Here is a 7,990-nt window from a genome sequence, read left to right as displayed (position 1 = left end):
ACCCTGTCTCTACTAAAAATACAAAAAATTAGCTGGGCATGGTGACACGTGCCTGTAATCCCAGCTACTCAGGAGGCTGAGGCAGGAGAATTGCCTGAACCCAGGAGGCAGAGGTTGCGGTGAGCCGAGATGGCGCCATTGCACTCCAGCCTGGGTAACAAGAGCGAAACTCTGTCTAAAAAAAAAAAAAAAAGTATCTCTATTGCATAGCATCCATACTGCAACTCCAAATAGTGGGTGGTGTTAGTGAGTGCTTCCTGTGTGCCAGACACCAGCTTTATACTTGACCTATGTGCTGTCCTTTACTCCTTGCAACCGTCCTGTAGGGTGGCCTTCTGAATCCCTGTTTATAGGTGAAAAGACAGCAGCATTTCAGGTAGGTTAAGGAATTGAGCCAAAGCTACTCGGTTTGTAAATCACAAAGCCAGGGCTCAAATTCTCATCTATCTAACTTAAAGATAGATATTCCTACCCCTGAGGGCGGGGTGTGGGTCTGGAGGCTGGCCCTCCAGTGAAGGGTGATAAGGCTTTAAGGAGATGGAGGTGGGGGAATTGTAAGGGAGGGGCCAGATGCGGCAGGTGGGGCAGGGGAGGGATGGATCTGAGTGGGTGGTTGACTGAAGGGGCCTAGAGATCTTTCTGTCTGTTCCAGCCACTGTGTGAGTCCCAGGAATACAGAAGCAAGGGTCTTCCCGTCCCCTCAAGGGACTTCCTCTCCAGCATAATCAGGTAACATCAGTGCTGAATTCACTGCGCTGGAGAGATGACTCCGGCTGGAAGGGCCGGGTGGAGTTCCTGCTGCAGTCAGTCAGTGTTGGAGGTGAGTAAGGTGCTGGCTTGTGAAATGAGGCCAACTGCTTCACACCCTGCCTGGCCGTTACACTGGCCACTGGGAACAGTCAATGTTCAGTGGCATCCTGGATACATTAGATGCACATGACAAATATCACTTCCTATTATTCTTGCTGCTCCTGTTATCATTACTCCCTCCAGGCCTGGGCAGACTTTCTTTTCCTTCACTCTGATCCAGGGCTGTCCTTCCAAACTTTCAGGTTTACTAGATCCCGAATGCTCTTAGGAAAGAGTCTTTGTTGCACACAAAACTTTGATGACTTTGCAGAAGGTGTTTGGAATGTTTCCTTTTTCTGACTCCCAGTGGTCGGTGTTGTATAGACAGGTTAAAGCAAGATTCAAGGAGTATTTCTGGCTGGATGCAATGGCTTACACCTGTAATCCCAGCACTTTGGGAACCCGAGGTAAGAGGACCTCTTGAGCCCAGGAGTTTGAAACCAATCTGAGCAACATGGCAAAATGCTTTCTCTACAAAAACTACAAAAATTAGCCTGGCCTGGTGGTATGCGCCTGTTGTCCCAGCTATTCAGGCTAGTGGTGGAGACAGAATGTAGCAGAAAAACTCTGAATGTGTTCTGGAGGCATAGTCAGTAGGACTTTCCGGGAGTTCGGATGTGGAGTGAGGAAGAGAGAAGTCAAAGGTCATTCATAGTCATTTGGTTATGCTGTGGGGTGATGGTGCTGGGTCTAAGTTTTATAGAACTTATTCATTACTTAGATCTTCATTGTCAAAGACAATCAAGACAGGACAAGGCAGGTAATGGTAAGTGCTCCAATGAAAGTAAAATAGGGTCATGTGATAGGAAGAAATGGGGGGAATATTTCGTTTTGGTGGCTAAGGAAGTTCTTTATGTGGTGATGTATCAGCTGAGACCTGAGTAACAAAAGGTGTCCTCTAGGAGGAGGCCCTGGGGAAGAGGATTCCAGCAGAAGAGTGTATCAGGTCATGGGTGGCGCCCATTTGAAATCGGTGTCTTGTCATGAATTCAAATGTGACTAGTTAGCTAGTTGTGTGTTTTGCTTCAACCACGTTCAGCTGCTTGGAAGGAGGCAGCGAGTAAACACAAATCTGCCTTTACCCATAAGCGGAGGCTCAGTCAGCTGGGGGTGATTAAGGGCGAAAGGGAGTTTGTGCACGAGGCTGTTAACTGAGATGAGAAAACAGGGAGAAGCCGGATATGAGGAGAAAACAGGAGCACGCTAAGATTGAGGCACCTCTCGTACATGCATGTGAGTAAGTAAAGTAACAGCAGGATTTGTGAGTCTGGAGCTCAGTGGAGGAGTTTGGCTGAAGTGATGAACTTGGGATTCATCAGCACATAGGTGAGTTTTCAAGCTGGAGGGCTGAATCAGATGACTTAGGGAGGGAGAAGGGGTCTCAAAACCAAGTGCTAGTGCATGCAAAGATGGAAGACGGTAGAGAGTGGAGGAATCACCAGCTGGGAGGGAGAAGTAGGAAACCCAGGGAACCAGGGGTGCAGGAGAGCTAAGAGAACAAATGGGTTTCAAGAACTCATGGATGGGAGAATCAGTAAGATGAGAGTGGGAGGGCGGACATCTGACTTGGCCTCACAAAGACCCTTTGTGGAGGAGAAAGAATCCACCCTGGTATCTGTTGAGAAAAGAATGTCTCCAGAAAGCATAATCCAGGAGCACTAGAGAGTAACTGAAGGAGTTTTACTGCACAGGACAGGAGGAAACGTGAGTGGCGTTCAGAGGAGGTGATTCGAGAGAGTTTTTAAAATAAAAGCATTAAGGGTTGCCTGGTGTGCTTGGGAAGGATCCTGTAGAGGGGAAAGGACTACTCAGGCAAGGGAGGGAGGTGTCAACTCTATTGACTCGGGAGCAAGGTCCTTGAGGAGGTAAGAGAGGGGCAGGAGGGGGCACACGCAGAAGGACTGCCTTTGACAGCACAGGGACACTGCATGAGGGCGTCCAAGCAGGGGGCTGAGAGAGGGAGTACAGATGAGGCAGGTGGGTAGCTTTTGTGGGAAGATGGCAGCACCCCTGCCTGATGCTGGTGAAGCTATAAGTGCCTGCACTGAAGAGATGGGGTCATGCCCTGAAGAGGTGGGGAGAGAAGGTGTGACGTAAGTGTTTTGGAGATCAAAAAGTGACATACAGTGGAAGTGGAGTGAGAGCATCAAGGTCGTGGGTGGCGCCCATTTGAAATAGATGTCTGTCATGAATTCAAATGTGACTAGCTAGCTAGCTGTGTTTTGCTTCAACCACGTTTAGCTGCTTGGAAGGAGGCAGAGAGTAAACACAAATCTGCCTTTAACCAGAAGCGGAGGCTTCATCAGCTGGGGGTGATTAAGGGCGGAAGGGCATTTGTGCATGATTTTAATATTGAAAGGATGAGCAGTGGAAGAGGCAGTGCTGCAGGATCTCAGTCCACAAGTGGCGAAGCGCAAAGGAGGGTTGAGCAGGCATAGCTGGGGTGTTGCTTCCTTAGGCTGTTGGCACCTGTGCTCGCCAAACCAGGTGTGAGGGGATCACTGGCTTGACCTTTTTACATCACCACCATAGCAAACAAACAGAAACTTGCAGCCACCTGGAAATCTACCCAAATTATGCTGCCCAAGTAATTACAGCAAGGATGCTCCTTTCCCCTCTGCAGCCAAGACAGGTGGAAAGGATCGATCTAGCCCAAACCAGACTCCGTTTCACTGTACAGTAGGAAAGATGTGGCATTGTTTTTAAGGTCATGGAAGCTTCCTAGGTCTCTGCCTGACACACTCAGCCCAGCCTTGAGTTAAAGAAGTCAGTACCCCACTCAGAATCCAGTTAGTAAACTTCATAATGGGCAGAGGGCCCTTCAAGAATTACATACTCTCTGAAGAAGAAAGCCACGAAATGCACCTATCCTAGCGGCAGGAGGGCTGGAACACCATTTGGTCTTTAAAGCATGTAACACTATTTTAATTGCCAATTTTGTAAGGAGCTACTTGGATTGATGAATCATTTATTTATGTACTTCTTGTCCAAAATAGGAATTAATCTGGCTCAGCAGGAAGGAATAGTGGTAGTGTAAGTATGGTATGAGATGCAGTCCTTCAGAGCAAGGGCTGCTGGAATAGGTTCAGCCTTGCTTCTGACAATTTGCTTATCCTCTGTGTGCCTTGGCGTCCTTTGTGACATGGAGAGAATTGTAGCATCTGTCTCAAAGTCTTGTGATGATTATGTGTGTAAAGTACTTAGCACTGTGTTTAGCACATATTAAGCTCTGTGCTTAATAGTATTGTTTCTTCAACCTCCTCCCATTCCTCACTATTATCATTATTACTATTGACTACTATTGAATTATTAGTACATTAATATCAAAGTAACTTTGGTACAAGTGCAATTCCCTGATGCACAGGCATGATCACTTTAGGGGACAGACATAGTGACTGAGGGGACTGATCTTCCTGAACAGGATTTGAGAAGGTTTCTGAGTGTGTAGAGAGAAGAGAAGAGACTTCACAGGCAAAGAATGGCTCTTGCTGATGAAAGGTGTTATGAACTGAATGTAGCTGCCCCTCTCCATTCATATGTTGAAGCCCTAACCCCCCAGGTGTATTCAAGGACTGGGCATTCAAGGAAGTGATTAAGGTGAAGTGAGGTCTTCAGTTAAGGGGCCCTGATCTGATAGAACTGAGCTGAAAGTGGCCTTATACAGGAGCAAGAGACACTAGATGTGGCTTGCTCTTTCCACGACGTGAGGACACCCTGAGAAGGCAACCAGCTGCAAAACAGGAAGAGAGCCCTCATGAGAAACAATGTTGGACCTGAACCTGGAGCTTTTTGCCTCCAGAAGTGTGAGAAACACATCTACTGTTTAAACCACCCAGTCTATGGCATTTCTTGGAGCAGACCAGCAGAATAATCCAGGGCTCCCCTCAGTGCCTGTCCCAGGTGCTCTGCACCCTCATGAGATGGATAACGAAATAAGGAAATGAAGCATGTGGTTATGTTGTGTAAATGACATATTCACAGTAGAAGAGAGCACTTGCAGATTATAGCCTTTAGCATGTCTTAACTAGGTCTATTTATTAATGGAGTTAATTAATCCCCGTCACCCTTACTGACCCATCTTGTTTTGAGAGGGGTGAATTAAGGTTTCCCAATGCTGTGATCTTTATAACCTATGCTTCAGACATTTTGATGGCTTCCTTTGCTGATAAGTCATGCCCATTTTGCTGTTTTTGCTTTGAATTCAATCTTGTTATGGTGCATTAGCCATGTGTATTATGGTTGCATAATGTGTTAACTTGGTGTATTAACATACACCAGTCTTCTTTTCTCTCTCTCTCTCTCTTTCTCTTTCTCTTTCATTTTCCTGGCATGTTTTTGGGTCGCTGGAATAAGAGCTTTCTGTCCTAGCTCCCTCCAGCTGAGGATCATCATGATATAACTTTTTTATCTTATTTTTAATTATTATTTTAAATTTATTTTACTTTAGGTGCATACTATATCTGGCATTTCTCCCCATGTTATCCCTCCCCACTCTCCCCTCCCTCCCAACCCTCTTCTCTCTCCCCTACCCCCGCCAACTGCCCCCATTGTGTGATGCTCCTCTCCCTGAGTCCACGTGTTCTCATTGTTCAACACCCACCTATGAGTGAGAACATGCGGCATTTGATTTTCTGTTCTTGTGTCAGTTTGCTGAGAATGATGGTTTCCAGATTCATCCAAGTCCCTACAAAGGACAGGAACTCATCATTTTTTATGGTTGCATAGCATTCCATGGTATACATGTACCACATTTTCTTTGTCCAGTCTATCATTGATGGGCATTTGGGTTGGTTCCACGTCTTTGCTATTGTACAGAGGGCTGCAATGAACATACATGTGCATGCCTCTTTATAGTAGAATGATTTATAGTTCTTTGGGTATATGCCCAGTAATGGGATTGCTGGGTCAAATGGAATATTTATTTCTAAATCCTTGAGAAGTTGCCACACTGTCTTCCACAATGGTTGAACTAATTTACACTCCCACCAACTGTGTAAGAGTGTTCCTAATTCTCCACATCCTCTCCAGCATCTGTTGTCTCCAGATTTTTTAATGATCGCCATTCTAACTGGTGTGAGATGGTACCTCAATGTAGTTTTGATTTGCATCTCTCTAATGACCAGTGATGATGAGCATTTTTTCATGTTTCTTGGCCTCATATATGTTGTCTTTTGAAAACTGTTCATAACCTTTGCCCACTTTTGAATGGGGTTGTTTGTATTTTTCTTGTATATCTGTTTTAGTTCTTTGTAGATTCTGGATATTTGCCCTTTGTCAGATAGGTAGATTGCAAAAATTTTCTCCCATTCTGTTGGTTGCCAATTCACTCTAATGATGGTTTCTTTTGCTATACAGGAGCTCTGAATTTTAATTAGGTCCCATTTGTCTAGCCTGGCTTTTATTGCCATTGCTTTTGGTGTTTTAGTCATGAAGTCCTTGCCTATGCCAATGTCCTGGATGGTTTTGCCTACGTTTTCTTCTAAGGTTTTTAGGGTGTTAGGTCTTATGTTTACATCTTTAATCCACGTGGAGTTAATTTTAGTGTAAGGTGTCAGGAAGGGGTCCAATTTCTGCTTTCTGCACATTGCTAGCCAGTTTTCCCAACACCATTTATTAAACATGGAGTCCTTTCCTCATTGCTTGTTTTTGCCAGGTTTGTCAAAGATCAGATGGTTGTAGATGTGTGGTGTTTCTTCTGGGGCCTCTGTTCTGTTCCATTGGTCTATGTCTCTGTTTTGGTACCAGTACCATGCTGTTTTGATTACTGTAGCTTTGTAGTATCATTTGAAGTCTGGCAGTGTGATGCCTCTGGCTTTGTTCTTTTTGCTTAGGATTGTGTTGGCTTGGCTATGTGGGCTCTCTTGTGATTCCATATAAAGTTTAAAGTGATTTTTTCCAGTTCTGTGAAGAAGGTCATTGGTAGCTTGATGGGGATAGCATTGAATCTATAAATTACTTTGGGCAGTATGGCCATTTTCACAATGTTAATTCTTCCTGACCATGAGCATGGAATGTTTTTCCATCTGTTTGTGTCCTCTCATATTCCACTGATCAGTGTTTGTAGTTCTCCTTAAGAGGTCCTTTACATCCTTTGTTAGTTGTATTCCTAGGTTTTTTATTCTCTTTGTGGCAATTGTGAATGGTAGTTCGCTCTTGATTTGGCTCTCTGTTTGTCTGTTATTGGTGTATAGGAATGCTTGTGATTTCTGCACATTGATTTTTGTATCCTGAGACTTTGCTGAAGTTGCTTATCAGTTTGAGAAGATTTTGGGCTGAGACGATGGGGTCTTCTAGATATACAATCATGTCATCTGCAAATAGAGACAGTTTGACTTCCTCCTTTCCTAGTTGAATACCCTTTATTTCTTTTTCTTGCCTAACTGCTCTGGCTAGAACTTCCAATACTGTATTGAATAGGAGTGGTGAGAGAGGACATCCTTGTCTAGTGCCTGATTTGAAAGGGAATTCTTCCAGCTTTTGCTCATTCAGTATGATATTAGCTGTAGGTTTGTCATAAATAGCTTTTATCATTTTATAATATGTTCCGTCAATACCTAGTTTATTGAGAGTTTTTAGCATGAAGAGCTGTTGAATTTTGTTGAAGGCCTTCTCTGCATCTATTGAGATAATCTTGGTTTTTTTCTTTGGTTCCTTTTATGTGATGGATTACAGTTATGGATTTGCGTATGTTGAACCAGCCTTGCATCCCTGGGATGAAGCCTACTTGATTGTGAAGGATAAGCTTCTTGATGTGCTGTTGCAATCTGTTTGCCAGTATTTTATTGAAGATTTTTGCATCAATGTTCATCATGAATATTGGCCTGAAGTTTTCTTTTTTAGTTGAATCCCTGCCTGGTTTTGGTATCAGGATGATGCTGGTCTCATAAAATGAGTTAGGGAGGATTCCCTCCTTTTGTATTGTTTGATACAGTTTCAGAAGGAATGGAACCAGCTCCTCTTTGTATGTCTGGTAGAATTCAGCTGTGACCCATCTGGACCTCAACTTTTTTTGGTTGGTAGGCTATTGATTGCTGCCTTTACTTCAGCCCTTGTTATTGGTCTATTCAGGGTTTCAACTTCCTCCTGGTTTAGTCTTAGTGGAGTACAAGTGTCTAGGAATTTATCCATTTCTTCCGGGTTT

The sequence above is a fragment of the Callithrix jacchus genome, chromosome 15 (genome assembly GCF_049354715.1).
Source record: "Callithrix jacchus isolate 240 chromosome 15, calJac240_pri, whole genome shotgun sequence".
In the NCBI taxonomy this organism is placed as follows: Eukaryota; Metazoa; Chordata; class Mammalia; order Primates; family Cebidae; genus Callithrix; species Callithrix jacchus.
The sequence above is the reverse complement of the archived record's forward strand: the minus strand, read 5'-3'. Positions refer to the sequence as shown.